The following is a 25,286-nucleotide window of genomic DNA, read 5'->3' as shown; positions in this document are numbered from 1 at the left end:
CCATTGGTGAGTCTCGCCGACTAGCTCTGTGGGCAATTTTTCCCATATTGACAAGGACAGAGCTCTGGGGCAAAAATGTCAGAACTAGAAAGCATACTAGTGTCAGACATGGTCCTTCACAAGAAGACCTTGCGGTTCAACGAACAAAACAAAGTATTTAGAGGAATTACTGAACGCAATTTGATGTTCAACTTCATTTTAAAAGTGAAAATAGCTATACAGCTAAACCCCGTTATAACGCGCCTCTCTATACCGCGAATCGGTTATAACGCGGTCTGAGCATAGCTCCCGAATTGAAAGCCTCCATTTTGCCGGCTTACCTGCATCTCAAATTTTCCATTTTGCCGCCTTACATTCTCCTCTTACAGCTCATCTCTCTCCTCTTCCTGCTGTCCACGTGCTCATCTCTCTGCCCGTCGTGTGCCATCGGGGTTTTTTTTTTAATAATACTTAATACATACTTATTAATTAATTAATTAGTTAATTAACTGCTAATAATAATTAATCATCATACTTATTAATAATACATAATTAATCATAAAGAATGATTAATAATGAATTATTATTAATACATCATTATTGATTAATGAATAATTATTACTTAATTATTATTACTTAATAAAGAATAATAAAGAATTATATATTTATAAATTATACAACATAATTAAAATAATAATTTATTAAAAAAGTTAATTATACCATTTCATACAGGAATTGAACCCAGGACCCTTGCATATGTTGGTAAGAAGTTCTTCCACTAGACCACAGAACTGTGTGATGTCATAGACAGCTAGAAATAGACTTAAGATTTCACATTGCACATTGACATGTACCTTGTGTTGTAGAGGATAAATATATTTATAGGTTCTGTCTTGTCACACCAAACCTATGGTGTAGAGGTAAGAAGCAAGGCATTGGTATCAGAAGGTCCCGAGTTCAATCCCTGCATGTGTTTTGTACAAAATGTATTAATGTTTAATTGTGTTTGTGTCTGTGTCTGGTAGTCAATAAAGCATTGAATTGAATGTTTGAAAAAAACAATGGCATACGACGGCAAGAGAGCAGAGAGATATGAGCACGTGGACAGCAGGAAGAGGAGCGCACTGGTAAGGCGGCAAAATGGAGGAGATTTAAATCTGTGATGAGGAAGCTCCAGGCAAAATGGAGGAGATTTAAATCTGTGATGAGGAAGCTCCAGAGCTGATGCCGGTGAAATTTTAACGCGATGAAATTTTAACGCGACCCCGGTTGTAACGCGGTCTTTGGGTTGTGGACCCCAAGGACCGCGTTATAACGGGGTTTAGCTGTATTTTGTTATTCTACCTTTTACTGTGATCTATTAATTAAGATATTTCATGGTCAGATATACAGTATGATTATGGGCATAAGTAACATTTACAGATGGGATTAAGATTGTGTTTAGAAGAGGTAGGATAGACCTCTAATGTGTTAGAAGAGGCCCTGCCTAAAGAAGCTTACAATCTATAGGCCGGGTAAGTAGACATTAGGTACAGGGGATGAGAAGGTTGGGGAGTTTCAGAAGCAACAGAGCAGCTGTAACATTACCAAACGGCGACACCTTTTAGCTGCCCGCCTTTAGGGTGACGCAATACACTGGCGACACACTTAATCGCAGTGCGGCCAGATCCGCAAGCCGGGAGATTTCCCGGCTTGCTAGTGGCCGCCCCTCGGCGTGCCGCGCGTCACCGACGCGCCGTCACGCGTCTTCGGGAGCCTGCGCCCCCTGCACGCGCGTCCAGGGCTCCCCGAGGGAGCCCTGGTGTCCCGCGATGTGGGGGATGGCGGCAGGGGGTTCCGGGGGACCCGGCAGCGGTAGGGAGAGCGCCCCGATCGGAGGGCGCTCTTCCGCTGCTTCGGCGCACGCCCGTCACCCTCCGGCACGCGCCAGGCTACTGCTGCGGCCAAGAACGGGCAAATGCTCGAATAAACTTGGCCGCAGCAGTAGTAGATTGAAGGGGTTCTGAATAAATTCAGCTAGGCTTTGAAATTCCTTTGTCCAGTCAAACACTGCAGGGGATGGGGTTGATGAAATACATAGCAGCAAGGAATCCCAGATGTTAACCTTTAGCATGCTGGTTCTGTGCAGAGGAAAGTAGTTCTGACGAAGAGTCGCCAACATGGTTGTGGAGTTGCCACGGCAGTCCCGTACCCCCAATACTGTAGTTAGCAAAATGTTGATCCTTTCTAAAAAATAAATAAAAAAAAGTATAATATTTTGGTCCACCCCTGCAATATGGTATCGTCTCACTATTACTGCATTGCATCATGTAAAAATGACTATATACTACAGCCCTTGATAGCCAGTAACAATTAGCTGAGTATACCACGTGTAGCGCTGTTCCCCTGCCCTATGGGAGATGTGGCGGCTACTGAGTATGTGTGGTGCATTACCTGCGGCTCACAGGAGGCCTGAACCCCAGCTGCTGGAAGCCTGGGGTGCACCTGATCTGTCTGGTGACAGCGCCTCCACCTGTGAAGGATCCTAGCACTGCAGGATACCCCCTTGCACAGGACCCAATACAATAGACATACTTGTATATAATAACAGTTTACTGAACACAGGTAAAACTGGGTATATCACTATCCCACATACAATATAGGCGTCGCACGTCGCAACCCCACAATTCCCTCCAGCCGTAGTGTCTACACCCTGATGGGATTCCCCCAAAGTACTGAGGTGCCCTTGGGCTCCCAACCTCCCTGGTGTCCACAAGAGCCAACCCACCGAATGTGTGCGACAGCGCTGCCCACAGTAACTGAAAGTGTTATAGTTGGTGCATGTTGTGAGGTACCTGCCCAGGTGCTCCAGCACCCAAGTACGGCCGAAAACCAAAATGTATCCGCTGATCCAGCGACGTCGTCATCAGCGAAGCCTCCGCCTCTGCGTGGGGTGGGTTCCAGCTGGATGGTCCCACCATGAAGAGTCTCTATTGGTGTGGTGATCTGGTCCCAGACCACCGTATTGCCAGTCTGCCACCTCATCCTGGCTGTGTCCCTCACACTTGACACTACAGGGGCAGTGTCCCTATCTAAAGGGCCTGTCCCTGTAGCAGCCACAAACTGCAGGTGAGTCGGGGGCCTATAGGGGATCTCTGGCCTAGTGCAGGGGTCACTGACACCCTATATACACAATCTCACCTCCCTGTGTCCCAGCTCCGACTGGCATGGCTCGCTGCGCATTAAATGTATCAATTGTGTGGAGCAGGGAAATACTGCAGCCCTATTGGCTGTACTGGGCCATGTGGTATTGGAGCCCCAGTGGCTGCTGGGAACAGTAAGTACCCCTGCGGGGGCTTATCTCCTAATGGTCGCCGCTTGCGCTTGCACTGAGCACGCGCGAAGAGTCCCATGATGGCCACCGCAACTACTGGGCCATTGTGCAAGAGCGAAACGTACTGCGCATGTGCACGCATTCCAAGATGTCGGCCCTTGTTGCGGACCTCTGGCGACCTGCCCGCCCAGCGCAACCTCCCTGCTCCTATCATTGGTTCCCCCCGTAAGGGGGGGCGAGGGGGATGCCCAGAGGTGAGACCTGGCCACACACGCAAGCAGCTATTTGGAGAAAAATACAATAAAAACAACCCTGAAACCATAAATCAGGGACATGTTGCCTATCTTGGACAGCTCAAGTTCTAACTGACACCAGCTGTAACATTCACATAATGGGCTACCATGGAACGTATTACCAAATCAAGAACAAAAAGACCACCATGTATATGAGAACTTTTTTAATCTGATACATTTGAAGTACTACTACTACTACTACTACTACATTATTTTAGTACAGCTTATTCTGCGTGAACCCACATCATTAACTAGTTAAAGTGTTTAACCTAACTATCCAAAAATCAATATTCAATGAGTCACCACACAGCGCAGTTAAAAACATAAAAGCAGAATGCATAGTCACAAAACTATCACATTTGAAAATTTATTCAATTTCATCCTAAATTTTCCTGTGGGTGAAAACAGCCAATCTAGTTACAAACAATTATCATCATCATAGAAGTGCTGTGTAAGTCACTGAAAAAAATCGATCAGACCATGTAGGTTTTGCCACTTCTTAACTGGCAATCAAATTAATTTCAGATCGCACAATGCACGAGTTATACATCATTTGCATTGAAGACGATGCCATAACCTGAAGTAAAATGACTGTCTCAACACATTTGACAAGTTTCCTTGGAGTCTAGCCAAATATGCATCATCTCAAATCTGTCTGCATGCTATTAGCATCTACCAGGCAGTGTGTTTTATGAAGATTGTTTAGCTTGGACTTGTGTTTACAAGACCTGGTCTTGACTAAAAACCTGTTCCCTTTCGATCTTCTCCACCTACCCCCTTCTGTTATCTGGCCATCATATCTCTTTCCCTCCCTCCCGTCAAATTCCAAGATTCCGTATTGGGATGTTGAACGGGCCATGGGACAGGAGACGTAGGAACAGTGGTAATTGCCATGGTTTGTCAGTCACCATGTTGATTAATTGTGGAAACCAGGCTGTGTTTGGCCAGTTTGGAAACATTGCCACTACCTCGCTCCATCCTGCCTTATTTTCCTGAGTACCCTGGGTATGAGAGGAATTGGAAGAAAATGTATACCAGTTGAAAGTTCCATTGTAAGGAGAGGGTGTAAACCCAGGCCACTTCCGGGTAAAACTCTTGAACAGAATATGTTTAACCTTCTGTTTGATGCTACTGCAATCAGGTCTCTTGGTAAGACAGACATGTTCTTGTAAGGAACAACCTCTTCCGAGGTTTATATTCTGGAGTGCTATTGGCTGGAGTGGGTCTTCTGCCGGACTGTCCCACCATTTTAGAAAATGTTGCTTTCAATGCATGAGTGGCCTGTTGTCTCTTCGCAAAAATCGGTATGTCTTGAATGTGTCTCCCTGTTATCTTAATTTGATACAATAACCTTCCAGAACTATACTTTGCTCTGAGCATCCGAAAGGGTTTGGGCCCTGACCTCTCAAAATTGATTTAGCCATCATCCAACACGGGTTGCCTGAACCTTCCAGACATGTTATATGAAGGGCCACCAGTTCCTGGTCCACGAAGAGAACTTTGAACACACTCTTCCAGGTCTGTATGACATCATGTTGAAATCAGTCTTCTTTGGTAGGAAAATTTCCTCATAAAGCTCTATAATTGTGTCCAATCGTTTTCCTAAAAAAAAGGTGATGACCTTCAATGGGAATACTACATAAATAGTTTTTAAATGTGAAATCTGTCTGCCAAGGTCGCAACCAGAGTGCCCACGTAGCTGCAAATGACAAAGCCATCGATCTTGCTGTCAATTTCACTGAATGTTGCCTCCGATATGAACGCCACCTCAGAGATTGCTTTGATGATCTGGGATCTCTTAACTCCTTTCTCTAAATCCTCTTCTATGTTTACAGTCCACAGTTTCAGGGCTCTAGGGCAGGGGTGTGCAAACTGGGGAATGCGCCCCCCGAGAATTTTTGGGAGGGGGGGTGGCGCACGCAGGCAGATGCAGAGGCTCCCCACTCTTCCTAAGGCATTTAAATTAAATGTGTGGGGGGGGGGGGGGGGGGGAAATCGCATGAGGCCTCTGTAACTCACCGGGATTCAGATGCGTGGTGTGACGCGTCGTCATGGCAACGCGGCGTCAAATGACGTGACATCACATGACCCCGCTGCGTCATTTCACGCTGGAAAACAAGGTAAGAGGGGCACAAGCACCGGGGGGAGCAAGCAGAGGGGTGGGGGGGGGGGGGGGGGGGGGCTCAGTTCCAATAGTTTGCACACCCCTGCTCTAGAGACCAAAGTTATGGCTACTACCAATTTACATGCTGCTCCTGCAGCTGTAAAAGATCTTTACACCCTTACAAAGGGTCCTGAAACGAGTCTGCATCATCCACTGGAAGCATTTTATGTCTTGCAAAGCTAGATATCGCTGCACATACCTTGGGATGTGAATCCCATTCTGGAAAATTTCCTGGACATGACCACTCTTGTCTGGCTGTGTCCATTCATTCTTGATTTTTTTTCCCACGACATCATGCAAAAAATAAATAAATAAAGTTCTAGGCTTCCGATGGCGACCGATAAAAAAAATACAATCCTTTGGTTCTGTTGGGACAGGCTCATACTCTTAGGTGCAGAACTTCACTCACCACCTTAAATCACAGGATCAACGAACTCCAAATCAGATGATTCAAAATCTGCCTGCATGCTGTAGAATCGTTCATCTTCCGACTCCTCAGCCATTGGCTCCACAGGTTCCTTTGCGGCATTCCTCACAGGGTCTTCTCCAAAGTCGTTTTTTCACAGGCAGAGCAATATTTAGCTTTCCTTGCAGCCTTTTTAATGGTAGACTCAGAAGCCATTAACACCACATTCCTCTAGCTGTATACCTGCAGCACTTGTAGACATATAGGTGAATTGTATCTCTTTTTTAGATTAAAAAACACCAAAACATTTTCATGCATATGCAGGCTCCTTTCAGTGTCTGTCAGCATTTATTGCAGTAAGGCAGCAGTGTTCACCCGCCAAACATGTCTCTTTTAAAAAGACTGCACGTCCTCCGCATGATGCGTTCCGTAGCTCCGCCACTTCACCCGCCACGAAGGCCGTGTGTGCATGTGTTACAGTGCACGTCTGTCAGACTAGTTGCAGCAGCTTACCTCCATGATACTTTGCAGCATAGCCAACTGGTCGGCTCCATGGACAGGCAACTCCTTGGCGTGCAGGACGGCCAGGCTTCAGAGGGAGAAAGAGGCCAGAACAACTATGGATCGACTACCTAGTCAGGCAAGCCCCCTAAGTTTTTTAAACTTCTTAAAAACCACAAACACTACCTCAGCTAACCTAGGACAGAAAAAGATTATGTGGGGAGAAAAGATGTGTCTATTTATAGGGCCACCTATAGGTGGAACCTTTTCTGTCCCATCTCAGCAGTAGGGTGAAACTTAACCCATTGTTGACCACAGGAAAACAAGATTCCTTATCTTATAACTTAGAAGCCTGAAAAGAAAATCTGTATGCTCCCTGTGAATACAAGAGGTGATGGGAGAACACCCCCCTCCTCCCCCCAGTGATGCTAACCAGAAAATGTCCATATAGTGTGCACAACGATATAAACTCCCAGACAGTATAATGAGCTCGTTCAGATTGTCCCAAGTAGTCAGTGATTTGCAACCTTTATGAACACCAACATGTGTGCATGCTCAACAGCCTTGTTATTAAGGTAAGTCTTATATGAGTCTGCAGTAATGAACTTTGTAACTGGTGTTTAATGGTGCAGTGAGTATATACAGAGAAAGTTACTCACGGCATACTATCGGCGTGCTCCTACCAAACGAGTATCAGCAGAGAACTGGAGTAACGAGGCGGTGCAGCTGCCTTTGGAAAAAGTGTAAACCGGAGTGATCTCTATACGTACAAAAAACAGCAAGTCACCTCTTACACGTTTCACACGTCTAACCGCGCTGTAGTGAATAAAGCCATAATATCTGCATCAAATTTGGAAGTGTGATCTACTCCTTGTAAGGAAATTCTAGTCTTACCACGAGCCTTGCCTTTCATTTTTTTTTTGTATCATCTTGAATTACATTATTATTCTGCCTTTTTAAACAAAATTCTAATTTTACCATTAAATACAAACTAAATTACACCCAATGGCAAGGTCATAATGAATATGATTTTCTTTTGCAAAGCCCAGGCAAGTTAAAAGGCTTATCTCAAGGCCCTACCCCTCAGGATAAATTTGCTTCTGCTGGGTATTCATGTTGAAAAGCAAGATGTGAAAAGCCAGAGTCAACATTTGTCATAAATCTACCATGATTGTTCTACATTTGATAGCACAATTGCAAATGTCAAACCTTTGTAATAATTGCAAATAATAATAATAATTTCCAAATAAGTTGGAAAAAAGGAACAACCCCACCCCATCCAAAAACCCAGAAAGTAGAACATGTGTAACACGAGTTAGAATTCCGACAGCTAAATGTTATGTATCTTTAGATTTTATTAATGTTGCTTTCTTATCAACAGAAAAGTTAAATAAAAGAATGAGCAGGCGTGCAATAACCTCTTGAATGGCTCAAAATGATTTCCAGCTGCTTTATTTTATTAACTTGTGGCACAATATCATGTACCATGTAATTGTTGCAATAAACCATATGAAGATAGGACGATTTCAAGCCTAAATAATAAAGATGTTATATTGTCTATATTCATAAATATTCAGCATGCAACTTGTTAAAATAAGTAACTTAGTACTAAGTTATACATTATAAAGCCGCCGGCTGCATGCGTCTGGGAAGCGGGTAGCCGCGGCGCGTGGCGGCGCACTGTGACGTCACAGTCACATGCGCGCCCGGCTTCCCCGTCTTTTCCGGCTTCCCCGACACCCCTGGAGATCAAATTAAGGTAAGCGGGGGTGCGGGGAAGCAGAGGGGCAGAGCAGGAGCCGGGTTCGGGGTCGGGAAGGGGGGGTAAATTGCGCGCGAAGTGGAGGGGGGTGCGTGGGGGAAACGCGGCGGCGCGCGGTTTTTACTGGCGGCAGCCGGGGTAGATCCCGGCATGCCGCCGGCATTTAGTGCAATAAAAGATGTCGCTACTGTATTGGCAAATGCAAAGATAAGACATTAATCTGAAGACAGGCAGGTGTAAAAAGGTTTTATGGCACTTTAGAATCTATCTTGTTTTATTAATTTCCATTTAGTATAAAACTTGGTATGTTGAGTGTCTACCGAGTTGAATAGTACAGTAAATGGTTTTTAGTTTGGAATTAAAGGTTAAATAGTTTGTTAGTACAGCTCAACCCCATTATATCGTGATCCGCTACAACGCAGATCCACTTATAACGCGGTCTGAGTGTGGCCCCCGTTTTTAAAAAGCTAAGCTGCGTTCTTTTTATACAAATCTTTAATGCTAACAGATACACACACACATACACACCCCAATGCTGCTCCCACCGCTTAAATTGGGTCCGGCTCTCATAATGCAGCCTGCGAACACTCCCACCCCCCCGAGCCCATGAAGTTCCGGGACCAGTCCGCATCGCACGGGGTAAGTCCTTGCTGTGAGTGTCCATGGCATCAGCCTCCGAGTTGCCCGCATCACTGCTATCCCCACCGGGTTCCGTGTTGGCTCTCTGACTCTGCCGCCGTCGCCAGGGTGTATGGGGGACGGGGGCGGTAAGGTAACAGGACGGTAATGGCTATTGATCCTGCGCGGCTGCCCCAATGGAAAACGCCGGTCCGGAGGAGGACGTGCAAGGCCTGGCAGGAGCAGATCGGGGTAGAGAGGAAAGAATAGGAAGGGGAGCACCGGAGTGCGCCGCCGTAGGCAGGATTGCACAGCAAGCGCTGTTCCGTGGAAGCCATTTTTTTCCACAATCCCCATTATAACAAGGCTGCATTATGTGGATCACAAGCACCGTGTTATAACGAGGTTCAGCTGTAGTAAGACAATACAATAGAGATAGGTCTTAAAAGATTAGGAACATGTTGTGTAAATCAAAGTAAATATTGCTAAATGAAGAAACAGTGTTTTATTGTTGATGATTGACTAAAAAGATTGGACTTACACTGAGAAAACAGGTGATTGCTATGTTAAAAAAGACAGAAATGCCCAGTGCAACATCCAAAGTGGGGTTCTTAAGATTGCTGGGATTGGGTGTTTATTGATTGCTATGTTAAGACTGCTTGAGGAAAATGTATAAAGATTGTGAGTTCTATAATAAGAATCTATATTAGCGTTAGGGACCCCTGAATTGTGGTCTGCCGTGACGTTGGCTCAGGGGCTTACAACAATTTTGGCCAAAAATGTCAAACTAAAAGACCATTTTACTTAATAGATATTTTTACATATATATTTAGGCACTGTACCGTGTATGATTTTCACTGGATGTGCTAAAACTGAGCCTTGCCTGTGTTTTATGTGCTGTCTCTGGTTTTAAATATGAGTTCTATAAATCCAACTACAATCATTTAACACCACAAAGCTAAGAACAACCAAGCTAAAGATTCTCCACTTTATAACTAAATTCTACATGCCTGAATGAAGTAACGGACTGAAATGATACTGGAAAAGACGTTTTCTATTGTCTCTGAATAAATTGAGAAAAAAAACAGCCCGTGGACTTTTTGATATATATATTGAAAAGGTGGACCTTTATTTGCACTCATCTAATGAGCAAATGTTCACCATACTGTACATCAAACATTATCCTGTATAAATTGTATGTTTGACTGGAATATTATGGTAAAAAGACATTCACAGGCAATAGCTTTAGTCACCATCAGCCAATAAAAGCCACGACTGATGATATTGCGACTTCCTATTGGTTTCCATGATGTGGAATATTTAAACCTCCATATTGTTTACCCAGCCGGAGATGCTACTGGGGGCACTGTCAGATGTATCTCGGGGAGCACCGAGTCTCCAGTGCTGAAAGTAACATGATTGCTTCCCACCTACAAAAAAATACCCTAGGCAGACCCACACCATTAAATGTCACAGACATTGGCTCACTTTGTCACAGAGAAGCATGATGTCCATTTTGCCTATCTTACCAGATATAACCATGCGTCTTATACTTCTAATAGAAGGTGAAAGTGTCCAGGAATTCAAATTATACGGTATTACAGGACACTATAGCCCAAGTCTTAGACAATTTGACTAATAACTGTACATATATCTTGTAACACTGGTAGTTGAAAACTATAACATGAAATAAATATATCTAAAATATAGACGAACAGACATGATCACTGCACAAACACCACCAATTTATTTAACAAACGCCAGCACACTGCTGGTTCAATTAAAGGCCATCTGTTCTCCATTTGATATTTGTTAAAAATGTGGCACTCACACAAAACACAGATGGAATGTATGACTTTAGAAATTAGTCCACATGTATTTCTGAAAATAGATTCATATTATCCCCATACAATGGTGCATGTGTTAACCCAGCGGTGCGCAAACACCCCGCGCCTGCGCCCCCCCCCCCTACCTGCTCCTTCCTCGATCGCACCCCCCTCGCACCTAATGACACTGCGGGGTCATGTGACGTCACGTGACCCGCTGCGTAATTTGACGTCACGTTTCCATGGCAACAGGCGTCATTTGATGCTGCATTGTCAGAGACGCGTGACCAGAGCCTGGTAAGTTTACAGAGGCCTCGTGCTCTAAGCGCGGGGCCTTTGTAAACGCTGTGTCCCTGAGAAACGTTCCCCAGTTTGCTCACCGCTGTGTTAACCTATACTTTTATTAATTACTTAAGTAACTATGTTCAGGTAAGGCGTTATGCTTTACTCCGTCTACCACATTCCCATTTGTAAGATGGAGGAAATGGTTGTTGAAGGTCTGTACAGTAGGTGAGAGAGAAGCAGCCTTATTTTGTCTCTCGTGCCTCTAAATACTTGAATGCTTGAGATATATTAAAGCTGCAGTTCAGTCTTTTTTTTTTTAATTCATTTTTTTACTTCAATAGTTTTCATGTGGGCAAACTCTAATTACCTAAAGAACTGTATAGCTGCCAGTCACTTCGTTCTCCATGTATTGATCGGCGAAATTTGGTGACATCATTAGAGAAGGGATATGTTTTTCTTCTGCTTCTGTCACTCAGTGGAAGCTCATGAATATTCATGAGCACTCCTGAACTGACATGTGCTAGAGGGAGGGCAGGGCTTGTGACAGGACATGAAGGGGCAGTGCCTTAGCAAATGGTTGTTAAAATAGAATACAAGAAAATTGGTCTTTCAAAGTTGTTTTTTTAAAAACAGAAAATGCTAAAAGTATTTTTTCTTACTACAGAACTGATTTATTAAAAAAAACACACATGCAGGATATTGACTGAACTGCAGCTTTAAGTGCTGTATATGTAAGTGTATATACTGTACTGTACACACACACGTTTCAAGGCACTTGTTGAGACTGAAATTTACAGGGAGGGCACAGGGCCCTACACAACTTCATTGCAATACACAAATAAATGATAAACTCCAAAAACAACATAATGTTGCCAGAGAATTTGAGGATGATGAAACAGATCACACTCTAAATATTATGCTCCAAAGGAATTCTGTCTGCTTGCACATCAATACAAGGAAGAAAGTTGGAATTGTCATCTGGTATATAGGGCCTCATGCAGAGAGCAGCACTATTTAAAATTGGAGAGGGGAATAAAAAGTAACTGTAATGGAGAGTTTTTTTCTCCATATGCAGAAAGGGCATAAAACTGCATTTAGAATCCTTTCTGCATATGGAGAGTTTCAACCAGCGATATGAGCGCTGTTGAAACTAGTGGGAAAAAAAAAAAAATCGGGGTTTTTTTTTTTTTTCTCCCCCACCGGCCGACGAGCGCCAGCTGCTTGCTGGCGAAGGAAAATGTTGAAAATCGCGCCATTTTTTTGCCGCGAACAGCCACTAGATGGCGTTCGCGGCTCTCTGAATACGGCCGTTTTCAACACTGGAGAGATTTATGTTCTCTCCAGCCGCGCGGAGAGTTTCAGAGAAAAAAAAAAAAATGGCGCTTTTTTTAAAACTCGCCATTATCTGCCTTTCTAAAGGCAGATTTCGCCAATACATGCCGCTTTCCCTGTTAGCGCTGCTCTCTGCATGAGGCCCATAGTTTTAGATTTAATACGCGGTACTAATCTAGAAGAAACATGCCATTAATGAACAAAGGGAGCCTATTTGTAGAAGTGCAACAAATGCTAAACAAACTGTGGCCTTAATGTCATTTTAGGAAAGCATTTTATTTTAAACTTGGAAACAGTTTTGAGGGAATTTTTTTTTTTTTAAACAATTGAATAAGATCTTTTTTTGGACCAACAATGGTGAACTCTGCACAAGCTTTGAAGCCTCACAGGGGTTCTTCTTCAGGGCCCTTGAGGGTACCTAAAGACTAACACAGGGGAGTCTGAGAGCCTATCTATCTACTATATATTTCTGAAAGCACTGTATGTTTGTCTGCATGGCCTGTGTCCCTAGGGCCAATCGCATTGCACCTTTGGCCTGTCACTCCGCCTCAGGCCATGCCCGCCCCCACACACCTCTCATTGGCCTGCGGCCAACACCACTGACACACTGTCCCACCCCTCACTGACTCTCATTGGCCTGCGGCCAACACCACTGCCACACTGTCCCACCCCTCAGTGACCTTTGGGAGCGCTTCAAAGCACCTAACACTCACTGCTCTGGGAGATTTGGGAACGCTACACAGCACCTAATCCTCACTGCTCTGGGACCACGCTTCAAAGCAACGAACCCTCACTGCTCTGGGGCCACCTCTCAACCCACAAAACCCTCACCGCCTACTACCACAGATCAGGTACAGAATCTAAACTATATAAACATTGCTTTCAGCACTCCAACATTACACACGCTCACACAACACCGCATGATCACCTCCACACACCGCACGAACACGCAGCGCATACCGACGGACAATGCCTCTTAAAAACACCCCCCGCGACCACCACCCCCCCCCCAACCTCATGCACACCACGAACGCACGCCACAGCTATCCCGCTACAGCAGCCCCTCCCTTCCCTCCCCCACCCGAACAGCCAACGCACGCTGCTCCTCCGCAGCCCCTCACCCCCCCCCACCCGAACAGCCAACGCACGCTGCTCCTCCGCAGCCCCTCACCCCCCCCCCCTACCCGAACAGCCAACGCACGCTGCTCCTCCGCAGCCCCTCACCCCCCCACCCGAACAGCCAACGCACGCTGCTCCTCCGCAGCCCCTCACCCCCCCCACCCGAACAGCCAACGCACGCTGCTCCTCCGCAGCCCCTCACCCCCCCCCCCACCCGAACAGCCAACGCACGCTGCTCCTCCGCAGCCCCTCACCCCCCCACATCCGAGCAACCAACGCATGCTGTCCTCCGCAGCCCCTCACCCCCCCCACCCGAACAGCCAACACACGCTGCTCCTCCGCAGCCCCTCACCCCCCCCACCCGAACAACCAACGCACGCTGCTCCTCCGCAGCCCCTCACCCCCCCCACCCGAACAGCCAACGCACGCTGCTTCTCCGCAGCCCCTCACCCCCCCCCCCACCCGAACACCCAACGCACGCTGCTCCTCCGCAGCCCCTCACCCGAACAGCCAACGCACGCTGCTCCTCCGCAGCCCCTCACCCCCCACCCCACCCCAACAGCCAACGCACGCTGCTCCTCCGCAGCCCCTCACCCCCCCCACCCGAACAACCAACGCACGCTGCTCCTCCGCAGCCCCTCACCCCCCCCACTCGAACAGCCAACGCACGCTGCTCCTCCGCAGCCCCTCAGCCCCCCCCCACCCGAACACCCAACGCACGCTGCTCCTCCGCAGCCCCTCACCCCCCCCACCCGAACAGCCAACGAACTGGAGCTACGCAGGGGGGGAGGCGGAGAGGGACGTGGAGAGAGGAGGGAGCAGGAGGTTTTGGTCCCGGGCAGCGCCGGGACTCTCAGCTAGTATACTATAAACAATTGTTCTTCCTATAAATAAAGTCTGGTACTACCCATTTTGAGAAACAACAAGGAGGGGATAGGGAGTGATCACAGGACCATACTAATTGAATAATGTAGTTAGTACATAGAAAGGTAATTAAATTGTGGGTGCAAACTGTGAACTGAAAAGTGAATCAGAAAAAAGGGGGGGGAAGGGAAACACAAAGTGATTGTGCCCCTAGAAGAATTCACTAAACTGCACACCTACAACGTGTAAAAGTTAACTTTTAATGGATTTACTTAAAACATATATTACCAAAGAGTAGTGTAAAGTGATTAAAAATAGATTAAATCAACACTATCAAGCACCCATGTCATCAAATATATAATTATGCTATCCCAGTACAACCTAATGATAGTGGGAAGTAGAGGACACAGGATGCTGTAAGTCAGGGCATAAAGCCCCTCTGGGACAGCTGTGAGACTCAGTAGTATATCTAGGTATATACAAGTCAGCGAACAATTGAATGAATAAGTATCCAGCGATCCTGCTACAATTGTTACCGTTGACTACTTCAGTGATAAGTAGTCAGTGTGGTGAAGTGCAAATACTTAGAGTGATAACGCTAACACTCACAGTGATAATATTGGTAAGTTAACAATAGATGGAACTAACACTCACAGCAATATAACTGGTGAGTTCACAGCCTAAACTCTGTGAACACACATGTCATAGAGAGCAGAGATAGCAAGGTCACTGACTAGGGAGATAGAATTATATAACCAGATACTGAGGTCTATTCACAATGAACCAGGAGACTACAAACACTACATTAAAACAGCTCCAAGTAGGAGACTGACAACATTGCGCGTCCAACGCGCGTTTCCTTCTAGCAAAGGTGCTTCTTCAGGGACAAAATTTACTGGGGGAGAGAAGGCTGAACCCTTTTATACCCTTGCCGTGCCGTGATTGAAAAATCAATAGCTTAGACAGCTGTTGCGCATGCGCACTGCGCTCGCGCACAAACTTCCTCAATAAACGATTAATAAGCTACTGAGATTCAATCCAGTTGAAATCCTAAGCTATGTACCCTAAAAGCGCAATTTCTAACCGTTCCGCCGATCGTTTCCAGGTCTTATAAGTCCATAAAATGTTGGCGACGCAAAGAGCGGCTTCTGCGCATGCGCGGGGACTTAGAAATAGTTAGTGTTCACGGCCGTGCACAATGCGCATAAGGGGGACTTAGAGACAATTACCTCTACCCGTGCGTAATGCGCATGTGCGAGGACTTTGAAATATTAGCCATTGATGTCCGTTCTTGTTGCGCATGCGCGAGGACTTAGAAATGTTTCCTGTTTATGGCCGTACACAATACGCATGCGCGGGGTCTTAGAAATAATTCCATCTTTCCGTTCACAGTGCGCATGCGCGGTGACTTAGAAATTTTTGGATATTTCTGTCCATTTGTATTGCGCATGCGCGTTGACTTAGAAATTTTAGGTTATTACTGTCCGATCGTGTTGCGCTTGCGCATGGACTTGGAAATAATTACTCCTATTGCCCGTAGGTATAGCGCATGCGCAGGGACAGAGAAACAATTCGACAATACTGCCAGAAATACACCAAATAAAATTAACAAACAATAAACAAAACAGATAAATCCTTGGCGCACTATCAGGTATATAAACCTGACAAGATATATGAAGTCCCAAAATCTTGGTGGTGGGGATGATGAATGAGTCCAAAATCCGATCACACTTAAGTCCTTTGGAATGGCAGAACCCCACCACCAAGATTTTGGGACTTCATATATCTTGTCAGGTTTATATACCCGATAGTGCGCCAAGGATTTATCTATTTTGTTTATTGTTTGTTAATTGTATTTTGTGTATTTCTTGCTACTGTTATACATACCTTGTGGATAGGTTTGTTTCCCATTCCTTAGGCAGCCATTTCCCAGTCTGCCAAGTCAGCTTGTGGGAATTTCCATATTGGGATTTCTTGAATAGGAGATTCCAACACATTTTTAGAGCACTTATTTATCACTATAGTGTATTTGTAAATTAGGTTAATAGGTTGAGCGCTTAGTATATGTTTAGTTAATTTTGCTATCACGACAATACTGCCAATTGATATTGCGCTTGCGCGAGTCAAATCTTGCGGTATTCAATACATAGGAGTGGGCTGCTAGAATCTAACAGCCACATTCCTATAGTTGATATGCATACTGTATAGAGCTATTAGGGGATAAGTATAGCGGGTACAAGACATAGAAAGGGGATAAGGGTGATCAGACACTTATATAACACATCATGTACAAGATGATTACATATGCTGGATTATCCACGGTCCCCCAGACATATGATACTGAACAATGTGTCAAATTATAATGTAGTGGTGGATAGAATACATAAGATGATTTAAAAGAACATATACATGTACATGTGAGATGTTAATTGACTGCTCTCATCAGATAATTGTTTTAAAGCACATGTACACACCTTACACAAACAGTAAACCCTCAACTGGGTTTAGAGCTCTAGTATTATAGTCACTAGTCTATACGAAAATAATAAATCATAATGCAGTATATTTCAATACCAAATACTGGGAACAAACACAGTGGACATGGAACATGACGGACTGGACTTGAGAGGAACCTGTAAAGAGTCTATACATAAGATAAGGGGACATGTGTCCTGCCAAAACTCCCCCCAATCAGATAAAGGGTGTGCACGAGCGCAGTGCGCATGCGCAACAGCTGTTAGCTATTGATTTTTCAATCACAGCACAGCAAGGGTATAAAAGCCTTCTCTCCCCCAGTAAATTTTGTCCCTGAAGAAGCTCCTTTGCTGGAGGGAAACGCGCATTGGACGCGCAATGTTGTCAGTCTCCTACTTGGAGCTGTTTTAATGTAGTGTTTGTAGTCTCCTGGTTCATTGTGAATAGACCTCAGTATCTGGTTACATAATTCTATCTCCCTAGTCAGTGACCTTGCTATCTCTGCTCTCTATGACATGTGTGTTCACAGAGTTTAGGCTGTGAACTCACCAGTTATATTGCTGTGAGTGTTAGTTCCATCTATTGTTAACTCACCAATATTATCACTGTGAGTGTTAGCGTTATCACTAAGTTATCACTAAGTATTTGCACTTCACCACACTGACATCACTGAAGTAGTCAACGGTAACAATTGTAGCAGGATCGCTGGATACTTATTCATTCAATTGTTGCTGACTTATATATACCTAGATATACTACTGAGTCTCACAGCTGTCCCAGAGGGGCTTTATGCCCTGACTTACAGCATCATGTGTCCTCTACTTCCCACTATCATTAGGTTGTACTGGGATAGCATAATTATATATTTGATGACATGGGTGCTTGATAGTGTTGATTTAATCTATTTTTAATCACTTTACACTACTTTTTGGTAATATATGTTTTAAGTAAATCCATTAAAAGTTAACTTTTACACGTTGTAGGTGTGCAGTTTAGTGAATTCTTCTAGGGGCACAATCACTTTGTGTTTCCCTTCCCCCCTTTTTCTACTACCCATATTTCCTTAAAAAAAAAAAAAAAACACAACAAAATAAGACCAAAATGGCTAAAAATTATATTCAACCTATATCTTTGTTAGGCATTGTGGATAAAACCCCTAGTAATACAAAAAACATACATTTGGAGAAAAATCTTGAGAAATTAATAGGCAACTACAAATACTCTACACTCAAAATACCACATTTAACTACTTGAGATAATACAGCTGAACCACGTTATAGCACGGTGCTCGGGTTTCACATAATGAGTCCGCATTATAACCAGGATCACAAAATGGCCTCGCACGTGGACCTAGCCTGATGAAGCAGGGAGAAATGAGAGAGCTGCAGAGAGGAGAGAGCTGCAGATGCCAGGTAAGTCCTCGTGCGGCGGCCATTTTGCTTAAAAAAAAAAAAAAAAAAAGAGAGAGAAGAAGCACACAACTTGGAGATGTTTTTTTAAATCGGGAGCAACGCTCAGACCACGTTATAAGCGGATCCGCGTTGTAGCCGATCGTGCTATAACGGGGTTGAGCTGTATAAAGCTTATAACTGTGATTGCAGCACACTACAGAATTACAAGATGCTTATTAATGCATCTACTGCATGCATCATAAAATTAACCATGCAGAGTTAACATTAAGAAAAACCCACATATTTAAAAGTAATTCTTACCCTGCAACCAGGGCTTAAAATTGTAATACCAGAAATTACATCATTTTAAAGGGAAAGCGACTAAAACATTATTCCAGAAAAAGTTACACATGAATCCAACTATTGTTCAATTATATCAGCTGCAAAGGCTGGACCTTCAGAAGATTTGAAAACACAATACAGCTTAATGCAAATTAACGGTCAATATGTCAGAAGAAGGTCATTTTACAAAACACAAAGTTAACTTACATCTAAATACAGTAGGGCCCCACCCATACGGCGGGTTCTGTTCCATGGCGCCACCGTAAAACGAAAAGCGCAACTGGCGATTTTCGGTGTCTCCTACCTTTCTGCTCATGCGCAAACTCGGCCGTACCCATTCTGCGCATACATGGCGGCCCCCTTCTCGGTACCGCCATATTGGCGGATCGACGAGAAGCAGGGCCCTACTGTAATGTACAAAATACATTTTAAAGAAGCAAAAAACGTAAAAAAATCCTGTTCGTGAGCTCTGCCCTTTGACAACAAAGTATCAGAAACAGAACTGTTGCTGTTCCAAACTGCAGACTGTCTATTACTCTCGAAGCTGTAACAATAATGTGTTACACTTAGTGATATGCAGAATGGGAAGATGTACCTCGCTCTAACTCCAAATATATGTGCTGTGTGCTGCCAGGGAGGTGAATTGGGAAAAATATTGAAAGAGATGGATCGTGTCAAAGAGGCACGAACCACACAAAGAATCCCCTTGCAGGGCGCACAACAGACCAGAATATTGTATATAATTATTTTAAAAGGTCTTAACAGGCTTACACACTAACTGCTAACATTTTCCTTTATTAATAACGTTAAACAGAGAATATCATAAACATCTACAATGTAGTAGATCTAAAACTAAAAGTTGTGGTCCACATAGCTCACAACTTTTAGTTTTAGATCTACTACATTGTAGATGTTTGTTATTCTCTGTTTAACACTTAGTGATAGGTAACATTATATCAACTGCAGCATTTCACAGACTGCAGCAGCACAAAGTTAGAAGGCGTCCATTATGTTGGGCACACAATCAGGATTTTGCAGATTTATAACAGGAGCACCAAACGACTGCCACATTAGGTAAGACTATACATTGTCACATGCTTTACATGTGAAGTAAAAACATAAAAATTAAAAAGGTCATCAAGATAGATAAACAACTCTAAAAAAAAAAAAAAAAGTACACTTAAATAAATATTTGTAACTGTATAATACAACAAGTCGACACTGTAGAACTCTTTGCCCTTGTACACAGCAAGTTTCTGAATCAGATATATAAACACACACACTGCATATAGGATTGTAAGCTCCTTAGGATAGGGACCTCCTTCCTAATATCTCAGTAAGTCCAAACATATGTACTACTTGGTCATACAAGGTTATTGTACACACACACACACACACACTAGTGTACTGTGAAATATGTTAAAGCCATAAAATAAATATAGATTTTTTTTTTTTTTTTTTTAACTTGAGAGACTTGTATTCCATTTAAAGCAGCATTGCCCCATTTTTTCTTATTTTTATATGTAAAGCATGTGACAAGGTATATGTCACGGGAGACCAGGACTAATACTAGGGACCAATATCGCCTAACAGAAACACAATGGTTTATATTATAAACTTTATAAAATTTATTGGAAGAAACATATCCACAACCATACAAATCAACAGACAACACATACCATGCTCTTCCCCAAGGCATTTAAATTAAATGTTCTACTTATTGAGATTCAGCTGGCTTCAGGACGTGTGACCATGGCAATGCAGCGTCATGTGATGTCATGGTTGTCATGGTAACGTGACGTCAAATAATGCCGCGGGTCAAGTGACGTCACACGACCCCGCGCGAGGTAAGGGGGGGCACGCATGCAGGGGGGGCGCAGCAAAAAAAGTTTGCGCACCCTTGTTCTAGAGTCCAGGCCTGGTCCCAGCGCTGGAATCCTTTCAGCCAAAAATTACTCTCCTGAGACTGCAGCTCTCAACTGCTAGGGGTCTCACTCCCCACCTTTTTATACACTTAAAACATAACTTAGAAACAGTCAGGACCAGGTACTGGCTAGGTGCTCAGGTCCTGATTGGTGGATAGAAGCGCAACACTAAAAAGAGAAACATACAAACTTCTACAGGGAAAGGCCACAGGCACTTTTGCAACATTTCTCCTGCAAAAAAACATTAACCCCTGGTCCCTGAACTGCTGGAACCAGGCTTACAATACAGATATACTTTACATATGTAACGGGTTTCCCCCCCCCCCCCAATCTCACATTGGCCCGGGTACTCTAATAACCAACCCCCATTACGTGTTAGTGTTTGGTGGTGCACCTGTAGGCAACAGGACTCCTGAGTCTCCCGCTTGATGTTATTAGGGGATTTCCAGCTGGACAGGTAGCTGAGGTAGTGGGTGCGAGTTCAATTTACATCATGTGCAGCGCCTCCACCTCATCAGGATCTGTGCTTCCGCAGGGAGATGGTCCTGGTGAGAAACTCCTTCTTGGTGGTGCCATCCACTGCTGAGTAATTTCACACTCACACAGTGGGGGTATCGTTAACAAGGTCATCTTTATTGCAGATTGGGATGTAGCAGACTGCCCCATGCAGCTGCCGGCTCTAGCCGCACATTTCTCCGTGCTGTCCCTTTGCCAGGTACGCCCTCACAAATTGAAGTGGGATTCCCTCTTCTCCCAGGGAGATCCTCTCTGTGCCAGGTCCCTGGACACAGAGTGGCTTAGACAGGCTGATTGGTCAACCTGGACCGCTAGTTACTTCACTAGGGTCACAAAGTGTTCCTACAATCCCTTATGCAGGAAAATACAACTTCCCAACAACTTCCCACAGCTGCTGGAACACACTTTGTAACTAACTGTGCCTTATATACTTCAGGAAGCAGGCGCATCCCTGATGTCACTATCCAGGGACTCAGAGCATACAGCCACTCACCTCCATACATAGTGCACCTCACCATGGTGTGAGGGAAAACCTCCATAACTACTGCTGGCATACCTGTACTTACCAGGACTTACTGCCAACAGAGAGAAAGTAATATACCATTATTATGCATGGCTATACATATATAAAACATATAGTATAATACTATACACTGTATTATTGACAGGTATGTGTAATGGCAGGCTTAACCTTTATTAACAGCAGCCATATTTACAACTACCGTCACAGTATAATTATACATTCGAAGCTGGCAATCATTTGGTGCACCTGTTATAAATCTGTAAAAATCCTGATTGTCTGCCTAACATAATGGCCGCCTTTTAACTTTATGCTGCAGATAATTTGTTGCCAAAGGGTAGGCTAAAAAAAAAAAAAAAAAAAAATGTGTGTCAGAGCTTGTTTCAAAAGAATAAGTGGATTGGACTTCCCACCAAATGGTTGCTGTAGCAACCAAAGTATGAACAGTACATTGATAAAAATTAAATGGCATTACAAATTATAATCAAAAATAAAAAGACAATATCGTTCTGTGGCTAACAAAATGCTTTTATTTGTGCGAGCTTTCGAGATACACTGATCTCTTCTTACGGCGGTGTTACAATGGATAAAGCAAGCAAAGGGTTTACTTAAAAATAGTGTCTCTTGGAATGTTATCTGTGCTTGTCCCTCCCCGTGTGTAGATGTGATATATGGCTAGAGGTGTTAAATGGTTCCTGAATGTTAGTGATGTAAAAGTGTGAGTGTGTGAGTGTGTGAGTGTGTGTGTATCTATGTAAATATAAATTAATGAAGAGCCCACAGTGTATACAGTGCTTTACAAAAGGTGTGTGTGGAGTGGGAGTGTACAGGTATATTAATGGTGTGGGTAGGTGTGGAAATGTGAGAGATTGTTGCATTACTAAAAGTGTGTGTAGATACTATGTGGTCCCTATTGGTGTATAGGGATGGAATAACATGGAGTATTTGTATGTGTAAGAGACAGCTGTGTGTGCATACATATAGCACAGTATGTATAGACATGGCCTTTAGAACTCATGGGAAGAGAGTTCACTTGTGTCAGTAATGACTTATAACATTTCGGTCCCTGTTTAGGCCACCGCTAAGTGTCCCAAACAGTTGCATACATTTGTATTCATGCAACTGTCTCTCTCTCTCATATGTATACTGTATGTATAGGCGCACACACACACACCATAGGATTTCAAGTTTTGCTGCTTTAAAAGGGAAAGCGTTTATAAATACAAATTCTTTTATTCCACAAAAAGGTGGAATTCGTAAGCGCATATAAAAGTAAAACAATATAAACTAAATGCAGATCTCATGAATGCAGCAATAACACAAGTCAGCCACATCGGACAAAACCAAATGGTGAGATCACATTCCTCACTGCACTCCATCTCCTTCACAGTCACTGGCGCTGCAGCATGGCCATACAGAGGGACCATACAAACCAATCACTGAGGATAACTCCATTGCGTGTTTTTTTCCCAGTAAAAAGGTGTTTCTCATTTCACAGCAATGCAGGGTGCGGGAAGGGGGGGGGGGGGTTACAAATGGTGACACAGCACATCATCTCCTCTGTCTGCAACACATTGATTAGCAATATGGGGATCTTATATTTATTTTTGTTATATGCTCTACTCAGTACTGTACATAATGACATACATCACTAGGAAAGATCAACTGAACGGAAAACAAAATCATTAGTCATTCACAGAGATGTAGACTTTTTTCAGATTGCTGCAGTATTTGCTGGGTTTAGAAATGACAGAATTTCCTGTAACCTCTGCACTCATTTGCACTAAAGCGCCACCTGCCAGAGGATGTGGTTGAATGCTCCGTGCTAGGGCTACGAGATGGTATTTCCATCATGCAAAGCTGCAGTGAGCTGCCACAACAGAAGGAGGAGGGGGCTATATACCCCACATTGTATAATATTAAAAAGGGACAAAAGGGGCAGACAACACTACACTGGTTTATTTAGTATAGACGACATGAAATGGTTCGGTGCATGGGAATAAAAGGACTGACACTAAGTCCTGGAATAGTAATCAAGAGAAGCTTCCCAGCACTCCCAAAAATGCAAACTAATCAATAGCACAAAATTTAAAAAAACACATGGGGGAAAAAAAAACGTGTATTTACATAACAATGTGTTTAGATCAGAAAATCCCACATAAAATCTTACAAAACAACGTCAGTCTTATAATTAAAATCACAGCGTTCCCATCAGCCAAAGGGAAAAACTCACAAAACAGAAGAGATAAAGAGAAAAAAAAATCAGTTCAATCTTCACAGGACACATCAGTCTCTATTATAAAAATCAGGGGGGGGGGGGGGGAAACAATATTGTATATGGTAGAACTGCAGTCAGCAGCCTGTTTTCATACACATATGTAGTTAGATAGAGAGGCACAGGATGAAAGAATAAATGAAAGTAGTAGCAAAAAAAACAAAAAAGGTGTTGATCATCATTAGAAAACCCTGACACAGAGGCAGAAAAATATTGTTCTCAAACAGAGATATACAGGGGGGAAAAACATTTAAAGCAAAAAAGGCCGTTCTTCTGGCCCGATACCACCAACCCAAAGGTTTGTGGTACTGTACGTCCCTTGTAAGAGAATCAAATGAAAAAAAACATTAATCCTGGATCAGAACAGATTACTAGCAATAAAATCAAAATCACAGTTAGCAAAAAGCAGATCGCTCTGGTGTGGATACTCGCCGTTTTGGAGTGTGTGTCAAGATGTCCTCCTGTATCTGCAGGTCTCATGTTGTGTTTCATACAGGGTTTTTTTCTATAGAGTGCTTGCATGATGACATCATCAATCACAGAACTACGGAGAGTCAGAGGGATCATCACATTGCCATAGAAATCATAAACACAGCTCTCTAGGTGCTGAAAAGCATAGCTGGAGTCCACGTGTGAATGAAAGGAGTTGGGGATATACTGTAAGCAGCCACTGCTTTCCAGAGATTAGAAAAACATGAATCACAACATGTTGTGACATACTTGAAAACAAGAGGTAACTCTCAATGTATTATTTCCTGGTAAAACATTCTGTAATTAACTAAAACATATTGGTGACACATTTATTCATCCAATGAAAATACAAAGGAAAATAAGGAAGATAAGCATTCAGTTCAGGGTTAAAGATAAAGAGACAAACTCCCTTTCTACAGCAGCTATCCCTCTCTGTTTTTAGTAGCATCAGTTAGGGCAGGGGTGCGCAAACTATTTGAGCTGCACCCTCCTTGCCTGCTCTTCCCCATGCTCGCGACCCCTTACCTCTTTTGCTGGGGTTATGTGACGTTATGTGACGTCACATGACCCCTGCGGTGTTGCCATGGCGACGCGTCATACCAAGCCTCTGAATCCCGGTAAATGAAGTTGCAGAGGTCTCACACGCTCCCCAGGCATTAAATTTAAATGCCTGGGGGAAGAGTGCGGGGCCTCTGCAACCACCACGCCCCCCTAGAAAAATCTCGTGCCCCCGGGGCCCACCAGTTTGCACACCCCTGAGTTAGAGAGTAAGTCAGAGGAACAATGCCTCAATTTAAATTTAATGATCAACAGCTATTAGTACCCATGAAGACCTCTCTGTATAAAAAACAGGGTAATCCCCCACTATGTCACCCAGTTTCTTGGTTCCATTTCCTCTCTGAATGAGAA

At 43.8% G+C, this 25,286-nt stretch overlaps 1 protein-coding gene across 4 annotated transcripts in view; it reads right to left on the bottom strand.

Moving 5' to 3' along the window:
* The window catches only part of KCNAB2 (potassium voltage-gated channel subfamily A regulatory beta subunit 2), a 189,057-nt gene extending 164,622 nt beyond the window's left edge, over nucleotides 1-24,435 (bottom strand). For all 4 annotated transcript variants that reach the window (XM_075604953.1, XM_075604958.1, XM_075604957.1 and 1 more), the window contains exon 1: nucleotides 24,339-24,435. The gene's annotated coding sequence lies outside the window, so the exon portion shown is untranslated. The remainder of the gene's footprint in view (nucleotides 1-24,338) is intronic.
* Nucleotides 24,436-25,286: the final 851 nt, after the last annotated feature.

Source organism: Ascaphus truei, chromosome 6, assembly GCF_040206685.1.
Source record: "Ascaphus truei isolate aAscTru1 chromosome 6, aAscTru1.hap1, whole genome shotgun sequence".
Lineage (NCBI taxonomy): Eukaryota > Metazoa > Chordata > Amphibia > Anura > Ascaphidae > Ascaphus > Ascaphus truei.
This window is presented reverse-complemented; position numbering and strand designations above follow the sequence as displayed.